The sequence below is a fragment of the Bufo bufo genome, chromosome 1 (genome assembly GCF_905171765.1).
Source record: "Bufo bufo chromosome 1, aBufBuf1.1, whole genome shotgun sequence".
Lineage (NCBI taxonomy): Eukaryota > Metazoa > Chordata > Amphibia > Anura > Bufonidae > Bufo > Bufo bufo.
Window position 1 is genome coordinate 12,020,489 of NC_053389.1, and position 20,318 is coordinate 12,040,806.

The following is a 20,318-nucleotide window of genomic DNA, read 5'->3' on the forward strand; positions in this document are numbered from 1 at the left end:
TGGGGTATCATCTATACTCTGTTATACCTCCTAGTAGATGGATGTGTTGGGGTACCTGTCATGTCTACTCTGTTATACCTCCTAGTAGATGGATGTGTTGGGGTACCTGTCATATATACTCTGTTATACCTCCTAGTAGATGGTTGTGTTGGGGTACCTGTCATGTATACTCTGTTATACCTCCTATTAAATGGATGTGTTGGGGTACCTGTCATCTATACTCTGTTATACCTCCTAGAAGATGGGTGTGTTGGGGTACCTGTCTGGTATACTCTGTTATACCTCCTATTAGATGGATGTGTTGGGGTACCTGTCATCTATACTCTGTTATACCTCCTAGTAGATGGGTGTGTTGGGGTACCTGTCTGGTATACTCTGTTATACCTCCTATTAGATGGATGTGTTGGGGTACCTGTCATCTATACTCTGTTATACCTCCTAGTAGATGGGTGTGTTGGGGTACCTGTCATGTATACTCTGTTATACCTCCTAGTAGATGGGTGTGTTGGGGTTCCTGTCATGTATACTCTGTTATACCTCCTAGTAGATGGGTGTGTTGGGGTACCTGTCATGTATACTCTGTTATACCTCCTAGTAGATGGGTGTGTTGGGGTACCTGTCATGTATACTCTGTTATACCTCCTAGTAGATGGATGTGTTGGGGTTCCTGTCATGTATACTCTGTTATACCTCCTAGTAGATGGGTGTCCTGGGGTACCTGTCATCTATACTCTGTTTTACCTCCTAGTAGATGGATGTGTTGGGGTTCATGTCATCTATACTCTGTTATACCTCCTAGTAGATGGTTGTGTTGGGGTACCTGTCATCTATACTCTGTTATACCTCCTAGTAGATGGGTGTGTTGGGATACCTGTCATCTATACTCTGTTATACCTCCTAGTAGATGGATGTGTTGGGGTACCTGTCATCTATACTCTGTTATACCTCCTAGTAGATGGGTGTGTTGGGGTACCTGTCAAGTATACTCTGTTATACCTCCTAGTAGATGGGTGTGTTGGGGTACCTGTCATCTATACTCTGTTATACCTCCTAGTAGATGGGTGTGTTGGGGTACCTGTCATGTATACTCTGTTATACCTCCTAGTAGATGGATGTGTTGGGGTACCTGTCATGTATACTCTGTTATACCTCCTAGTAGATGGGTGTCCTGGGGTACCTGTCATCTATACTCTGTTATACCTCCTAGTAGATGGTTGTGTTGGGGTACCTGTCATCTATACTCTGTTATACCTCCTAGTAGATGTGTGTGTTGGGGTACCTGTCATCTATACTCTGTTATACCTCCTAGTAGATGGGTGTCCTGGGGTACCTGTCATCTATACTCTGTTATACCTCCTAGTAGATGGGTGTGTTGGGGTACCTGTCATGTATACTCTGTTATACCTCCTAGTAGATGGGTGTGTTGGGGCACATGTCATCTATACTCTGTTATACCTCCTAGTAGATGGGTGTGTTGGGGTACCTGTCATGTATACTCTGTTATACCTCCTAGTAGATGGGTGTGTTGGGGTACCTGTCATGTATACTCTGTTATACCTCCTAGTAGATGGGTGTGTTCGGGTACCTGTCATGTATACTCTGTTATACCTCCTAGTAGATGGGTGTGTTCGTGTACCTGTCATGTATACTCTGTTATACCTCCTAGTAGATGGGTGTCCTGGGGTACCTGTCATCTATACCCTGTTATACCTCCTAGTAGATGGTTGTGTTGGGGTACCTGTCATGTATACTCTGTTATACCTCCTAGTGGATGGGTGTGTTGGGGTACCTGTCATCTATACTCTGTTATACCTCCTAGTAGATGGATGTCCTGGGGTACCTGTCATCTATACTCTGTTATACCTCCTAGTAGATGGGTGTCCTGGGGTACCTGTCATCTATACTCTGTTATACCTCCTAGTAGATGGGTGTCCTGGGGTACCTGTCATCTATACTCTGTTATACCTCCTAGTAGATGGGTGTGTTGGGGTACCTGTCATGTATACTCTGTTATACCTCCTAGTAGATGGATGTGTTGGGGTACCTGTCATCTATACTCTGTTATACCTCCTAGTAGATGGGTTTCCTGGGGTACCTGTCATCTATACTCTGTTATACCTCCTAGTAGATGGGTGTGTTGTGGTTCCTGTTATCTATACTCTGTTATACCTCCTAGTAGATGGGTGTGTTGGGGTACCTGTCATCTATACTCTGTTATACCTCCTAGTAGATGGGTGTGTTGAGGTACCTGTCATGTATACTCTGTTATACCTCCTAGTAGATAGTTGTCCTGGGGTACCTGTCATGTATACTCTGTTATACCTCCTAGTAGATGGTTGTGTTGGGGTACCTGTCATGTATACTCTGTTATACCTCCTAGTAGATGGGTTTCCTGGGGTACCTGTCATCTATACTCTGTTATACCTCCTAGTAGATCGGTGTGTTGTGGTTCCTGTTATCTATACTCTGTTATACCTCCTAGTAGATGGGTGTGTTGGGATACCTGTCATCTATACTCTGTTATACCTCCTAGTAGATGGGTGTGTTGGGGTACCTGTCAAGTATACTCTGTTATACCTCCTAGTAGATGGGTGTGTTGGGGTACCTGTCATCTATACTCTGTTATACCTCCTAGTAGATGGGTGTGTTGGGGTACCTGTCATGTATACTCTGTTATACCTCCTAGTAGATGGATGTGTTGGGGTACCTGTCATGTATACTCTGTTATACCTCCTAGTAGATGGGTGTCCTGGGGTACCTGTCATCTATACTCTGTTATACCTCCTAGTAGATGGTTGTGTTGGGGTACCTGTCATCTATACTCTGTTATACCTCCTAGTAGATGTGTGTGTTGGGGTACCTGTCATCTATACTCTGTTATACCTCCTAGTAGATGGGTGTGTTGGGGAACCTGTCATGTATACTCTGTTATACCTCCTAGTAGATGGTTGTGTTGGGGTACCTGTCCTCTATACTCTGTTATACCTCCTAGTAGATGGGTGTGTTGGGGTACCTGTCATCTATACTCTGTTATACCTCCTATTAGATGGGTGTGTTGGGGTCCCTGTCATGTATACTCTGTTATACCTCCTAGTAGATGGGTGTGTTGGGGTACCTGTCATGTATACTCTGTTATACCTCCTAGTAGATGGACGTGTTGGGGTACCTGTCATCTATACTCTGTTATACCTCCTAGTAGATGGATGTGTTGGGGTACCTGTCATGTATACTCTGTTATACCTCCTAGTAGATGGATGTGTTGGGGTACCTGTCATCTATACTCTGTTATACCTCCTAGTAGATGGTTGTGTTGGGGTACCTGTCATCTATACTCTGTTATACCTCCTAGTAGATGGATGTGTTGGGGTACCTGTCATCTATACTCTGTTATACCTCCTAGTAGATGGTTGTGTTGGGGTACCTGTCATCTATACCCTGTTATACCTCCTAGTAGATGGGTGTGTTGGGGTACCTGTCATGTATACTCTGTTATACCTCCTAGTAGATGGGTGTGTTGGGGTACCTGTCATCTATACTCTGTTATACCTCCTAGTAGATGGATGTGTTGGGGTACCTGTCATGTATACTCTGTTATACCTCCTAGTAGATGGTTGTGTTGGGGTACCTGTCATCTATACTCTGTTATACCTCCTAGTAGATGGTTGTGTTGGGGTACCTGTCATCTATACTCTGTTATACCTCCTAGTAGATGGTTGTGTTGGGGTACCTGTCATCCATATTACATTGCTCCGCTTTCTGCCCTGTCCCTGTAGTCTGTCAGGATCGGGGAGCAGTTGGACGCTGCGCCCCCCATTATCGGTGTAAATCACCGCACACACTGGCAGATGGCGGTAGGAGCGAGCGCACAGGAGGCAGACTGGCAGAAGGCGCTGTAGTTAATGTAATATTTGGCGGTTGTATTTATAGGGTGTATAAATAGACCTCGACGCGCATCAGACGGGAAGGAGGCTGGATCGGGGCTGAGCACCGCGTACCCAGCTGACCCAGATTTAGGAACTTCTGCGGGGGGTGGAGACGCAAGAGAAAAAATTCCCGATTTTCAGAACCTTGTCTTCTTAAAGCAACAACTATGGGTCCGTTTTTTAACCCTGCGCCCAATCCCACTTCACCCATGGGAAGCACAGAACAGGGACGGCTGAATCTCTATGTGAGTTTGTCATTTGGCACAACTTTGTCATAGGGACTGCAGGTACAAAATCCTAAATAAGCAGCTCATCGCCCCGTGCACATACATATAGACCTCGCCACCATGTAGCAGAGCTCATTTTGCCATCCTGTTTCGCTGACATACACACGTGGAGTGCAGTATTTTGCATGGGCTCCTTTAAGAGTAGGCATAGGTTTATCTGCAGCCCCATAGAAACCGCATGGTGGTAAATGAGACACTCAGCTCTGCTACATCACTAAATATATTGTACAGCCACAGAACAGACCCGGCAGGCATAGTGGATATGTGATACGTCTATGTGTTTTGGTCATTTCTTCAGCCGCCGGCTTTGAAGGGGTTAACCGCTGCTCCTGTCCACCTTGCCGGCTATTGTGGCGAGTTCTCCATTAACCGGTTCGGTGTCCTCCGTATAGGTTCACCCTTTCAGCGCCGCCCGCTCTGCCACTCCTTTCCTGCCTGTGCCCGTCTGCTCTCTGCCTCCCTGTTTCTGGTTTTCCAGTCTTTTTTCCCGCTCCTGTCCTGTCCCCTTTGCCTCTTGTAACCACAGAAACCTGCCTGCGTTTGTCTGCAGACAGGTCCGACAGGGCGGTGGGCCTTCGAAAAAACTGCTCGCAAGCCCAGCCTTCTGCGGGCCGTGCCAGGCGGACGCCATTTCAGAGCTCCCTGAATCCAGAGCCGTACAAAATGGTGGCACCTCTCCAAGTGCAGCATGGGAGCAGCTGTAGGGAGCCGTCCCCGTGCCCGCTCTGCACAATGCTGTCTGCTAGGCCTCGAACCAGGCAGAATAAACCAGAATAAGGCGCCCAACCGCTCGCAACGGAGAGCAGAGGATTATTTTACACGAATGTAGCAGAGCTGAGGTGGCAATTTAACCGTTCGTGGCTGCAGTCCTATGTAAAACTATAGATTAGGTGGCGATTTGTGCCAAATGATAATCTCAGCTCTGCTATGTCTGTCCACAAGCCACATTACACACACGTGAGTCTGTGGCCTGTCTTTTCTGACACGGTGGGAACACGCAACACGCTCCAACCAGCGCTGCAAAGGCGCCATTTATATATTTTTTTTTCAATAGCAAAAAAAAAACGTCTCCAGTCCTGACCCCGCTACAAGTCTCAGCCAATCAGCAGAGTCCAGAGGGGTCACGTGACACAATCCCGGCAATATGGTGGCTATTGAGCGGGGTCAGTTGGCCGACCTGTGCCCCATCAGCCTGGCACAGCCTTTCCCAGGGCGGACATGGTCCCATGATGGACCTAGCGTCCCTAGCCACTCCGTCTTCCCTGTGGGCCATTGCTTACATGTAGGGCCCAGCGGCCATCTTGATTGTTTCCAGCTGCAGCTGCATGAATTGGTTCCATTCACTTACAGCAAGCAGAATAGACGCAGAACTTTTCAATCTGTGACGACTAAGCTTTATTTAACAGGGCGGACAGATGTTTGGGGTTTGCAGACTGGCAGAGCGAGGCGCTAATATAAAGGCATCCGGGAGCAGAGCACACTTATGTGGGGGAGGGTCACAAGCTGGGGGGGGGGGGGGGTGTTTGTTATTGAGACAGACTGGGGTCAAAGGTGACGAGATCCCAGCTGCAGACAGTCTGGGACTGCAGACAAGGTCAGAAGGCAAGCAGAGGTCAGAGCGGCTGAGCAGACGGCAGCTGATGCCTCACGGGCCACATCAGATAGGAAATGACCTTTAACCTACTCAGCCTCTGCTATCTGTGTGACGCCCGATATGGAGACCCCCCAGGGACTGGCAGCGGACCCTCCGTGTGTGACACAATGCAGAGATGGAAAAGAAAGCCTGTGCCCCACTAGGCATTCCTCCCACACAGGACAACAGCCAGGGGGTCCCTCCCCCGGAAAGGGGCGATGGGGTGAGAGACGTGCCGTAACCGTGCAGGCCTGCAGACGTATCACAATCCACCATAGTATATCTAAAAGCAATTCACACCAAGACCTGGCCCCGGGGCCCCATGACAAAGCCCGGGGAATGTTCAGACTGAGAAATCAGCGCCAATTCGACAATCACACAGACTTGCAGTTTGCACTGCCGAGTAGGGATGAGCGAACCCGAACTTTACAGGTTCGGCATTCGGGCTGTGAAGGAATTCCGCTGTGGATTCCGTTATAATGGGATTCGTAGACAAAATGCTAAACGGGCCCTTTCACACGAGCGGATCCCGTTCGGGTAATCAGCTGCGTGAAAGAGAGCCGAGCCCCATTCCGGACAGCAGAGACACGGAGCAGTAACATGACTGATAATGCTCCGCGCCTCTGACCTGTTTACTACAACATCACGGTGACAACTTTATCTCACTGTGATGTTGTAGTAAAAAGATCAGAGGCGCGGAGCGTTATCAGTCATGTGACTGCTCCGTGTCTCTGCTGTCCGGAACGGGGCTCGGCTCTCTTTCACGCAGCGGATTACCCGCACGGAATCCGCTCGTGTGAAAGAGCCCTTAAAGAGGCGTTCCGCTTTGCATTCTGTCATAATAGAAGTCTGTGGGCGGCAGAACGGATCCGTCCTGGTTTCCGTTATGCAGGACTTTGTTTTCCCTCCTTCATAACGGAAACCAGGACAGATCCGTTATGCCGCCCATAGACTTCTATTATGACGGAATGCAAAACGTAATCTACGAATTCCGTTATAACGAACTCCATGCCGGAATTCCTTCACAGCCCAAACGCCGAACTTGAGCCTTTAAAGTTCGGGTTCGCACATCCCTACCGCCGATGATCCGTGTGTGGATCAGCCCTATTCAAAGGTGCAGAATCCAACAGGTCACGACCTATGAACCACACGGCGGGTTCCCATTGAAATATAATAGGAGGAGGAAATCACAACGATTTTCCGGTCACTTTGGTCATGAAAATGCTACTTTTTGGGGTTCTTGTACTAGCAGACATTCTTGGTAGCATTCGCAGGGCTTTCTTACTCTGCAGTTTTTGCCATAGAGTCACCCCCCCTTTCCCCAGTAGTCAGAGCAGGGCGCGCCCTACGAGGGTCTGAGACCTCTGGTATCACACGGATAGCCCACTGATTTATTCCCCTGCAGCTCAGGAGACTTGGCATAAAGAAAACTTCTTTTCCCCAAAAAATTGTCTCCTTTTAAATTATAATTAACCATTTTCAAAATCTCTGCTTTCTGTGAGTAAATAGAAACATTCTCATTTACATTCGTAAGCTGTGTATCTTTCCTGTCCGCATTCTCTCCGTTTTCCACGCAGGTCTCACATCTCTCTGCTGGAAGAAGCGCCAAATTTATGTAGAGGCGCATAAGTCCGGCAGGCCGTGTGACAGAATTAATTGAACACCAGTCCTTTTGCTAGCGTAAATGAAAGCCATTTTCCACACCAAATATGATAAATGAGCCGGCCCACCGGCTTCCCTGTGCACGCCTCCTTTGCTCGCCACTTTAGAAAAGTGGCACGAGCTGGAAAAGGTCGCAAATTGTACTGCACAAATGAGTGCAACAAAATTTGTAACCACAAAAGGGTTGTAAATAGATTAGTAAAATGTCCTCCTGAATGTTTCTATTCCTAGGCAGCAAGCAGAGATCCTGAAAGCAGTAGGTGTTACTACACTGACACAGATAATTTCACCCGACCACTGAGAACGAACTCGATGAAAAAGTCTGTAGTCTAATGATCTAGACCCAGCGAGCTGTGATCCAGCGATCACATGTGATCTATGGTGGCATATGGCAGTGTTCAGTTTCCCTGCAGTGCCACCACTGGAGAAATGAAGTATTACACAGTCCCTAGTGAAATCAATAGGCTATCCATGTGATGCTGGGTCCTCCACAGAAAGAACAGCTTTTTATAGTCACGCTAGCCTTCAAATGATGTTCCAAGCCCCCTCTATTAACTCAGGATTCTACCGTAGGATGAGGGTCCAAACCCCCTCCATTACCTTTGGATTCTGCAGTAGGTTAAAGGTCCAAACCCCCTCCCTTATCTCAGGATTCTCAAGTAGGTTAAGGGTCCAAACCCCCTCCCTTACCTCAGGATTCTCCAGTAGGTTAAGGGTCCAAACCCCCTCCATTACCTCAGGATTCTACAGTAGGATGAGGGTCTAAACCCCCATCCTTACCTCAAGATTCTCCATTAGGATGAGGGTCCAAACCCCCTCCATTACCTCAGGATTCTACAGTAGGATGAGGGTCCAAACCCCCTCCATTACCTCAGGATTCTCCAGTAGGTTAAGGGTCCAAACCCCCTCCCTTACCTCAGAATTCTCCAGTAGGTTGAGGGTCCAAACCCCCCCCCCCCATTACCTCAGGATTCTACAGTAGGATAAGGGTCCAAACCCCCTCCATTACCTCAAGATTCTCCAGTAGGTTGAGGGTTCAAACCCCCTCCATTACCTCAGGATTCTCCAGTAGGTTGAGGGTCCAAACCCCCTCCATTACCTCAGAATTCTCCAGTAAGTTGAGGGTCCAAACCCCCTCCATTACCTTTGGATTCTGCAGTAGGTTAAGGGTCCAAACCCCCTCCCTTACCTCAGGATTCTCCAGTAGGTTAAGGGTCCAAACCCCCTCCATTACCTCAGGATTCTACAGTAGGATAAGGGTCCAAACCCCCTCCCTTACCTCAGGATTCTCCAGTAGGTTAAGGGTCCAAACCCCCTCCATTACCTCAGGATTCTCCAGTAGGTTGAGGGTCTAAACCCCCTATGTTACCTCAAGATTCTCCATTAGGATGAGGGTCCAAACCCCCTCCATTACCTCAGAATTCTCCAGTAAGTTGAGGGTCCAAACCCCCTCTGTTACCTCAGGATTCTACAGTAGGTTGAGGGTCCAAACCCCCTCCATTACCTCAGGATTCTCCAGTAGGGTGAGGGTCCAAACCCCCTCTGTTACCTCAGGATTCTCCAGTAGGGTAAAACAACTATGAGTACGGTTTTAGTCCCCGGTTCTGAGGGCAGCAGTTGGTTTTTAACTTCCTGATTTACCAGCCAGATTGGTCATTTTTGGAACAAAATTGCAGGTTGCGTTCCCCTAATAACAGTGACAGTCCAGAGCGGATACTGCTATGAGGGATCGAAGGTATCATTACCCTAGGGTGTGAATGCTTTTAGTAACCTACCACACAGAACTAATGTCACCTTCCACAACTGCTACCAATCCAATATAACATCACCTCAAATGTTATTCTGCCCACGATCCAAGTAGATTTTACCCTGACAACCGGAGCCGTCACCTCTTCAGGCCAGAAGTAATCAGTCCTGGGCTAATACCGGTGTAGCGGTACTCCAGACCGCACATTTATACAGCACTACATTTCATACTGGCTATGACACATCAATTTAATCTTACCTTACCTCATTGTAGGAAGAGGAGATCCGGTTTAAGACATTTGGGATTCCAGACGTTATCTTCCATTATCCCTGAAAACAGAAGACAGGATAAAACTCAGACCATGAACCAGTAATATATTCCACCCGACTGCCGAGTGCAATTCATTATGATGTACACTGCTCAAAAAAATAAAGGGAACACAAAAATAACACATCCTAGATCTGAGGTAATTAAATATTCTTCTGAAATACTTTGTCCTTTACATAGTTGAATGTGCTGACAACAAAATCACACAAAAATAAAAAAAAGTGGAAATCAAATTTTTTAACCCATGGAGGTCTGGATTTGGAGTCACACTCAAAATTAAAGTGGAAAAACACACTACAGGCTGATCCAACTTTGATGTAATGTCCTTAAAACAAGTCAAAATGAGGCTCAGTAGTGTGTGTGGCCTCCACGTGCCTGTATGACCTCCCTACAACGCCTGTGCATGCTCCTGATGAGGTGGCGGACGGTCTCCTGAGGGATCTCCTCCCAGACCTGGACTAAAGCATCTGCCAACTCCTGGACAGTCTGTGGTGCAACGTGACGTTGGTGGATAGAGCGAGACGTGATGTCCCAGATGTGCTCAATTGGATTCAGGTCTGGGGAACGGGCGGGCCAGTCCATAGCATCAATGCCTTCGTCTTGCAGGAACTGCTGACACACTCCAGCCACATGAGGTCTAGCATTGTCTTGCATTAGGAGGAACCCAGGGCCAACCGCACCAGCATATGGTCTCACAAGGGGTCTGAGGATCTCCTCTCGGTACCTAATGGCAGTCAGGCTACCTCTGGCGAGCACATGGAGGGCTGTGCGGCCCTCCAAAGAAATGCCACCCCACACCATTACTGACCCAATGCCAAACCGGTCATGCTGGAGGATGTTGCAGGCAGCAGAACGTTCTCCACGGCGTCTCCAGACTCTGTCACGTCTGTCACATGTGCTCAGTGTGAACCTGCTTTCATCTGTGAAGAGCACAGGGCGCCAGTGGCGAATTTGCCAATCTTGGTGTTCTCTGGCAAATGCCAAACGTCCTGCACGGTGTTGGGCTGTAAGCACAACCCCCACCTGTGGATGTCAGGCCTCATATCACACTCATGGAGTCTGTTTCTGACCGTTTGAGCAGACACATGCACATTTGTGGCCTGCTGGAGGTCATTTTGCAGGGCTCTGGCAGTGCTCCTCCTGTTCCTCCTTGCACAAAGGCGGAGGTAGCGGTCCTGCTGCTGGGTTGTTGCCCTCCTATGGCCACCTCCATGTCTCCTGATGTACTGGCCTGTCTCCTGGTAGCGCCTCCATGCTCTGGACACTACACTGACAGACACAGCAAACCTTCTTGCCACAGCTCGCATTGATGTGCCATCCTGGATAAGCTGCACTACCTGAGCCACTTGTGTGGGTTGTAGACTCCGTCTCATGCTACCACTAGAGTGAAAGCACCGCCAGCATTCAAAAGTGACCAAAACATCAGCCAGGAAGCATAGGAACTGAGAAGTGGTCTGTGGTCACCACCTGCAGAACCACTCCTTTATTGGGGGTGTCTTGCTAATTGCCTATAATTTCCACCTGTTGTCTATCCCATTTGCACAACAGCATGTGAAATTGATTGTCACTCAGTGTTGCTTCCTAAGTGGACAGTTTGATTTCACAGAAGTGTGATTGACTTGGAGTTATATTGTGTTGTTTAAGTGTTCCCTTTATTTTTTTGAGCAGTGTAGGAGAGCTTTGTGTGTATAGCTTTAAAAATGATGGCATTAAAGGGATCGTCCATATATTTCATTAGAGCAATTAATCATCGATGCAGTCACCGATTGCATACATTACTTATCCTGTACTGATCCTGAATTACATCCTGTATTATACTCCAGAGCTGCAGTCACTATTCTGCTGGTGCAGTCACTGTGTACATACATTACAATACTTATCCTGTACCGATCCTGAGTTACATCCTGTATTATACTCCAGTGCTGCACTCACTATTCTGCTGGTACAGTCACTGTGTACATACATTACTTATCCTGTACTGATTCTGAGTTACATCCTGTATTATACTCCAGAGCTGCACTCACTATTCTGCTGGTGCAGTCACTGTGTACATACATTACTTATCCTGTACTGATCCTGAGTTACATCCTGTATTATACTCCAGAGCTGCACTCACTATTCTGCTGGTGCAGTCACTGTGTACATACATTACATTACTTATCCTGTACTGATCCTGAGTTACATCCTGTATTATACTCCAGAGCTGCACTCACTATTCTGCTGGTGCAGTCACTGTGTATATACATTACTTATCCTGTACTGATCCTGAGTTACATCCTGTATTATACTCCAGAGCTGCACTCACTATTCTCCTGGTGCAGTCACTGTGTACATACATTACTTATCCTGTACTGATCCTGAGTTACATCCTGTATTATACTCCAGAGCTGCACTCACTATTCTGCTGGTGCAGTCACTGTGTATATACATTACTTATCCTGTACTGATCCTGAGTTACATCCTGTATTATACTCCAGAGCTGCACTCACTATTCTGCTGGTGCAGACACTGTGTACATACATTACTTATCCTGTACTGATCCTGAGTTACATCCTGTATTATACTCCAGAGCTGCACTCACTATTCTGCTGGTGCAGTCACTGTGTACATACATTACTTATCCTGTACTGATCCTGAGTTACATCCTGTATTATACTCCAGAGCTGCACTCACTATTCTGCTGGTGCAGTCACTGTGTACATACATTACTTATCCTGTACTGATCCTGGGTTACATCCTGTATTATACTCCAGAGCTGCACTCACTATTCTGCTGGTGCAGTCACTGTGTACTTACATTACTTATCCTGTACTGATCCTGAGTTACGTCCTGTATTATACTCCAGAGCTGCACTCACTATTCTGCTGGTGCAGTCACTGTGTACATACATTACTTATCCTGTACAGATCCTGAGTTACATCCTGTATTATACTCCAGAGCTGCACTCACTATTCTGCTGGTGCAGTCACTGTGTACATACATTACTTATCCTGTACTAATCCTGAGTTACATCCTGTATTATACTCCAGAGCTGCACTCACTATTCTGCTGGTGCAGTCACTGTGTACATACATTACTTATCCTGTACTGATCCTGAGTTATATCCTGTATTATACTCCAGAGCTGCACTCACTATTCTGCTGGTGCAGTCACTGTGTACATACATTACATTACTTATCCTGTACTGATCCTGAGTTACATCCTGTATTATACTCCAGAGCTGCACTCACTATTCTGCTGGTGCAGTCACTGTGTACATACATTACTTATCCTGTACTGATCCTGAGTTACATCCTGTATTATACTCCAGAGCTGCACTCACTATTCTGCTGGTGCAGTCACTGTGTACATACATTACTTATCCTGTACTGATCATGAGTTACATCCTGTATTATACTCCAGAGCTGCACTCACTATTCTGCTGGTGCAGTCACTGTGTACATACATTACTTATCCTGTACTGATCCTGAGTTACATCCTGTATTATACTCCAGAGCTGTACTCACTATTCTGCTGGTGCAGTCACTGTGTACATACATTACTTATCCTGTACTGATCCTGAGTTACATCCTGTATTACACTCCAGAGCTGCACTCACTATTCTACCGGTTGTTACTGGAAACAGTCAGCATGCTTGTGGACAGCTCCCTAAAGTAGTGCCTTCTGCTGACGGACTTCTTGGAGAGGTCTTCCTGCAGCAGGTCACAGTACACTGCTCATGCGGTTGTACAGCCAGTGAACAAGCAGGGAATGCTGGGAGATTTGAGCTCAGCTGATGAATTGTTAATCCAGCCATAGAAATGAATATGTAATGCCATATAATTATGTGGATTCTATACAGTGTATTTTTCATGTAATTCCTGAAATGCTTTGTGCTGCTGTGAGTCATGATAATCCCTGGTTTGAGCCATTGCACAAGTGCAGTAAACTGTAATGTAATGGATTCATAGCAGTTTGGAGCAGATTCCACGTTCTCTAGCTGGTGGGCACCCCCTCCCCCACTACTACGGGCAAGGTGTTTCCTGTCGATTTTTCCTGCACTGGACATGATTTACACAGCGCTGAAAAAACATTCTTAGAAGGTGAAAGATTTAGGGAGTTTTCAGCAGGGCCCAGGATGTGCCGACATCTACAGCTCAGACGCCGTGTCCTCTCAGTGCAACTTCCCTATGGCCCAGTTGCAGAGGTTGCAGCTCCACCTGGTGCCTTATTATACCACATGGGCAGGACCATCGCTCCCTCCACTCCGCGCCGCCTCTCGCAGCTTCCCTGACTGGGTTCCCGTACACCGCACGCATAACCACTGCAGCCACTCACTGGCCTCAGCACTCCTGTGCCGTATACCACTGAGGCCAACGATTGGCGCTCGCTGTCACATGCAGTGTATCGGCACCTCACCGCTGCAGCCAACGCATGACGTCGGAGCAGTCGCACTTTTCTAATTGTTTCAAACTTCCCTGCCTTTTACAAGAAAGAACAAAACAACTTTTTTGAAAAAAAGTCTACATTAATAAAAAAGTCTACATTAATAAAGTCCTTGTAATGCTGAAGCGTAGAACCATACAGGCGGCGTGCAGCAGTGTGATTCCGGAAAACCTCCCACAACGCGGCCACCACTGGATTTCGGTTTATTTCTGGTCTACACTGTAAATAATGGGACAAATCGCTGAAAATCGCATGGCTGGCTAGGCTGAAAACCGCCAAGTACGTGGTGAGGGGGGGGCAGCGGCCATTTTATCTCCCAAATTGTAATTATGTTAGCGTCAGTCGCCCTTACACAAATATAATGGGGAGGAGCTGTCCGGAACAACCAATCAGGTAGCTGCTTACATTTCCAAAAGTTCCTCTGAAGAATGAAATATGGAATCTGCCCACCCTTACATGGAGGGGTCCCTCCATAAGGACCCTTTAATGGTCGCTACAGTCGGGCGGGTCACTGCTGAGGTCGTGATTGGCTGAACGGTCACTTCCTGTGTGTGTCGAGACGGCCCAGGAAGTGGAGACAAGCGGGAGGATCGGTAAAGTCAGTTATTACTTTACACCATGTGGATCCTTTTAGACGTCTGACAACCCCTTTAAAGGGGAATTCTACCTAAATGAATCCTATATAGATGTGGCAGCAGATTACAACGCTCAGGAGAGGACACATGATGTCATCAGAATCTCCCAGACTGCACCAGGCCGCGATTCTGATGACATCACTTCTTCTGTGCTGTGTCATCATGGGTCCCGCTGCGGATCCCAATATACAGCCGTCCCCACATACCGTGTAAGCACTAGATAGAGACAGGGAGTTGGAGCAGCACAAGGTCGCCATGGAAACGCAGCGTCTGACAGAAGTGACATCAGAACGTCTCAGTAGTGCAGCCTCAGGCTTTGGGTCTGTCATTTCAAGAAATTAAAACATGTTTTTTCAATTTTTTTCAAAATTAACTCGTATGGCAGGTAATGTAAACCCTTCCGATCGCAACAGTTTTTAATTTTTTTGTTCCCACTTCTAAGAACCATGCTTTTCCATCAGTTTGGGCTTGTTTTTGGCGGGACGTGCCCTGAGCCCGCTCCATCATTCACCCCCCGTTCCCCCGACAGGTCTCCCATGCGCCTTCATGTCTACATCAATTCAACGAGGGGAGGCGTCCCCATCATCTGGACCCCACCGATCGCACCTGGACCAATCAGTTCCCCTCGTTACCCGCTCTGCGGAGGCGCCCCGCCAGATTCCGGAAAGCCGTGGGCTGATATCTCGGGTAAAGCAGAGTCTTTCCAACTAATAGTCTTTAATATTTTCAAGTGAAGTTTAATATGAAGAACGTCGGTGACCTCAGATCCATCAGGGCGCACGTCTGCCTTTGACTGCAGGGAATTAAAACTAAATGCATTAAGCAATATGATAAATGCACTTTACTTATCTGGGCTAAATCATCATTATGGTAACGCTGCAGGAATCGCAAATGAAGTGGAGGCCTCGGCCTGCAGCTTACCGTAAACCTCATGTCATGTCTGCAGCCCTATCACAGACCCTTTAGATGTAGGTGGGACCATGTGTTTGGGGTCCTCCTGACTCTATCCTTAACAGCGGATAGCAGGGGAGATATGGGTCGGACAGTTGGATTTCAACCACCCCATTGTGTATTTTTTTGCCGCTGTCAGAGGTGCTTTCTCCCCCTCTTCCTTCTGAGAATACAGGCATGAGCTGAGCTGAGCATGCATGTGTATGAGGGATTGGGAATGACAGTTGTCGGACGCACTAGCTACGGTGAACAGCGATCTTATGTGTTTGGCCAGCCTTATGATCTGAGAAAGAGGCCGTTAAGGCATGCTGGGAGTTGTAGTTGCACAACAGCTCGAGAGCCACAGCTTGTAGACGACTATCCTACAATAACCACACAATAGCCCCACAATGCCACCATATCATTGTCCCCTAAAATAATACCTGCTTCATGGCGGGTGGCGTCACCCATGGCGTTTTCAAAATCACTGCGGCCAGATGTTATTTTATACGCTGTAATGGATCCGTCACTTTCCATTGGAATGTGAAAAGGCGCCCCCCGGATCCCCCCAGGATAGCATTGCCGGGCTCACTCCCAGTTACAAGTACCGTTGGTGTACTCGGTCAGGATAGTTGGCTCCTTAGACACCACGGTCAAGAGCAACTGTGGCATCTAAGTAGTTTGACAAAAGGGGCTCCCTCTGTCACCCATCAGTGCCCCGTAACCCAACTGGTGGGTTTCACATTTTGTTATGTTGCAGCCTTGTTGGGGCTCTGGCTGGGCCACTCAAGGACTTTCACAGAGTTGTCCCTAAACCGTCCCTGTGTTGTCCTGGCCGTGTGCTTAGGGTCATTGTCTTGTCCATGATGCTCCCACCGCTGTAGGGATGGTATTGGGCAGGTGATGAGCAGCGCCTGGTTTCCTCCAGACATGACGCTTAGAATTGAGGCCATAAAGTTCAGTCTTGGTTTTATCAGACCAGAGAGTCTTGTGTCTCACAGTCTGAGTTCTTTGGTGCTTTTTTTTTTTTTTTTTGCAAACTCAAGGTGGCTTTTATGTGTCTTTTACTGAGGAGAGGCTTCTTTCTGGTTACTCTGCCATAAAGCCGAGATTGGTGGAGGCTGCAGTGATGGTCGGCCTTCTGCACACTTTATCTTTGGAACTCAGCCAGAGTGACCATTGGGTTCTTGGTCATCTCTCTTATCAAGGCAGTTCTTTCCGATAACTTAGTTTGGTGGGGCGGACAGCTCTCGGAGGAGTCCTGATTGTTCCAAACCTCTTCAGTGTAAGAATCATGGAGGCCGTTGTGCTCTTGGGAACCTTCAGTGCAGCAGAAATGTTTTTGTCTCATTCTCCACAATCCTGTCTCTGAGCTCTATAGGCAGTTCTTTCCTCCTCATGGCTTGGTTTTTGCTCTGATGCATTGTCAGCTGTGAGACATTATATAGACAGGGCTGAGTCTTTCCAAATCATGTCCAGTCCACTGAATTTACCACAGGTGACTCCAATCAAGGCGTAGAACATCTCAGAGATGATCAAGAGAAATGGGAGTCACCAGAGCTAAATGTCAAGTGTCATAGCTAGGGATGAGCGAATTTCATATTATGAAATTCGTTTTCGATTCGGGTTGTGGTATAATGTGAATTGCGTTATGGATTCCGTTACCACGGACCATAACTCAATTCTATGATGGAATGCATAACGTAATGCCTTTAGAGGCATCCGGTTCCCGTTATGCTGGAGTCCTCTCCGGCATAATGGAAACCGGAATCCATAACGCAATTCACATTATACCACAAACCGAAAACGAATTTCAAAATATGAAAATCGCTCATCCCTAGTCATAGTAAAGGGGCTTAATACTTGTTCATGCCAAATATAAATTTTTCCATTTTGATAAATTTGCAAAAATTTATAAAATTCTGTTCTTACTTTCTCATTAGTTCAGAATGATGGGGGAAACTTGAATGTTGTTTTGATAATAAAATACGGCCACTACTTAACAAAATGTGCAAAAAGTGAAAGGGTCTGAAGACTTTCCAAATGCATTACAAGTGTCTTCTACAGTCCCCCTATAACAGTGCCTGCTACAGCCCCCCTATAACAGCGCCTGCTACAGCCCCCCTATAACAGCGCCAGCTACAGCCCCCCTATAACAGCGCCTGCTACAGTCCCCCTATAACAGCGCCTGCCACAGTCCCACTATAACAGCGCCTGCTACAGTCCCCCTATAACAGCGCCTGCTACAGTCCCCCTATAACAGCGCCTGCTACAGTCCCCCTATAACAGCGCCTGCTACAGCCCCCCTATAACAGCGCCAGCTACAGCCCCCCTATAACAGCGCCTGCTACAGTCCCCCTATAACAGTGCCTGCTACAGTCCCCCTATAACAGCGCCTGCTACAGTCCCCCTATAACAGCGCCTGCTACAGCCCCCCTATAACAGCGCCAGCTACAGCCCCCCTATAACAGCGCCTGCTACAGTCCCCCTATAACAGTGCCTGCTACAGCCCCCCTATAACAGCGCCAGCTACAGCCCCCCTATAACAGCGCCTGCTACAGCCCCCCTATAACAGCGCCTGCTACAGCCCCCCTATAACAGCGCCTGCCACAGTCCCCCTATAACAGCGCCTGCCACAGTCCCCCTATAACAGCGCCTGCTACAGTCCCCCTATAACAGCGCCTGCTACAGTCCCCCTATAACAGCGCCTGCTACAGCCCCCCTATAACAGCGCCTGCTACAGTCCCCCTATAACAGCGCCTGCTACAGCCCCCCTATAACAGCGCCTGCTACAGTCCCCCTATAACAGCGCCTGCTACAGCCCCCTATAACAGCGCCTGCTACAGTCCTCCTATAACAGCGCCTGCTACAGTCCCCCTATAACAGCGCCTGCTACAGTCCCCCTATAACAGCGCCTGCTACAGTCCCCCTATAACAGCGCCTGCTACAGTCCCCCTATAACAGTGCCTGCTACAGTCCCCCTATAACAGCGCCTGCTACAGTCCCCCTATAACAGCGCCTGCTACAGTCCCCCTATAACAGCGCCTGCTACAGTCCTCCTATTACAGTTCCTGTTACAGTCCCCCCATAACAGCGCCTGCCACAGTCCCCCTATAACAGTGCCTGCCACAGTCCTCCTATTACAGTTCCTGTTACAGTCCCCCTATAACAGTGCCTGCCACAGTCCTCTTATTACAGTTCCTGTTACAGTCCCCCCATAACAGCGCCTGCTACAGTCCCCCCATAACAGCGCCTGCTACAGTCCCCCCATAACAGCGCCTGCTACAGTCCCCCTATAACAGCACCTGCCACAGTCCCCCTATAACAGCGCCTGTTACAGTCCTCCTATTACAGTTCCTGTTACAGTCCCCCTATAACAGCGCCTGCCACAGTCCTCCTATTACAGTTCCTGTTACAGTCCCCCCATAACAGCGCCTGCTACAGTCCCCCTATAACAGCGCCTGCTACAGACCCCCTATAACAGCGCCTGCCACAGTCCCCCTATAACAGCGCCTGCTACAGTCCTCCTATTACAGTTCCTGTTACAGTCCCCCCATAACAGCGCCTGCTACAGTCCCCCTATAACAGTGCCTGCCACAGTCCTCCTATTACAGTTCCTGTTACAGTCCCCCCATAACAGCGCCTGCTACAGTCCCCCTATAACAGCGCCTGCCACAGTCCCCCTATAACAGCGCCTGCTACAGTCCTCCTATTACAGTTCCTGTTACAGTCCCCCCATAACAGCGCCTGCTACAGTCCCCCTATAACAGCGCCTGCTACAGCCCCCCTATAACAGCGCCTGCTACAGTCCCCCTATAACAGCGCCTGCTACAGTCCCCCTATAACAGTGCCTGCTACAGTCCCCCTATAACAGCGCCTGCTACAGTCCCCCTATAACAGCGCCTGCTACAGTCCCCCTATAACAGCGCCTGCTACAGTCCTCCTATTACAGTTCCTGTTACAGTCCCCCCATAACAGCGCCTGCTACAGTCCCCCTATAACAGCGCCTGCTACAGTCCCCCTATAACAGCGCCTGCTACAGTCCCCCTATAACAGCGCCTGCTACAGTCCCCCTATAACAGCGCCTGCTACAGTCCCCCTATAACAGCGCCTGCTACAGTCCCCCTATAACAGCGCCTGCTACAGTCCCCCTATAACAGCGCCTGCTACAGTCCTCCTATTACAGTTCCTGTTACAGTCCCCCCATAACAGCGCCTGCCACAGTCCCCCTATAACAGTGCCTGCCACAGTCCTCCTATTACAGTTCCTGTTACAGTCCCCCTATAACAGTGCCTGCCACAGTCCTCTTATTACAGTTCCTGTTACAGTCCCCCCATAACAGCGCCTGCTACAGTCCCCCCATAACAGCGCCTGCTACAGTCCCCCCATAACAGCGCCTGCTACAGTCCCCCTATAACAGCACCTGCCACAGTCCCCCTATAACAGCGCCTGCTACAGTCCTCCTATTACAGTTCCTGTTACAGTCCCCCTATAACAGCGCCTGCCACAGTCCTCCTATTACAGTTCCTGTTACAGTCCCCCCATAACAGCGCCTGCCACAGTCCCCCTATAACAGCGCCTGCTACAGTCCTCCTATTACAGTTCCTGTTACAGTCCCCCCATAACAGCGCCTGCTACAGTCCCCCTATAACAGTGCCTGCCACAGTCCTCCTATTACAGTTCCTGTTACAGTCCCCCCATAACAGCGCCTGCTACAGTCCCCCTATAACAGCGCCTGCCACAGTCCCC

The 20,318-nt window shown here is 48.4% G+C and overlaps 1 protein-coding gene across 7 annotated transcripts in view; it reads right to left on the reverse strand.

Moving 5' to 3' along the window:
• The window catches only part of LOC120991600 (protein BTG3-like), a 171,130-nt gene that overhangs the window by 124,670 nt on the left and 26,142 nt on the right, over positions 1–20,318 (reverse strand). For 5 of the 7 annotated variants that reach the window (XM_040420430.1, XM_040420450.1, XM_040420410.1 and 2 more), the window contains exon 2: positions 9,516–9,581. The gene's annotated coding sequence lies outside the window, so the exon portion shown is untranslated. Of the gene's footprint in view, positions 1–9,510; positions 9,582–20,318 lie in introns of all 7 variants that reach the window. The other 2 variants (XM_040420416.1, XM_040420437.1) reach the window with 1 other exon arrangement.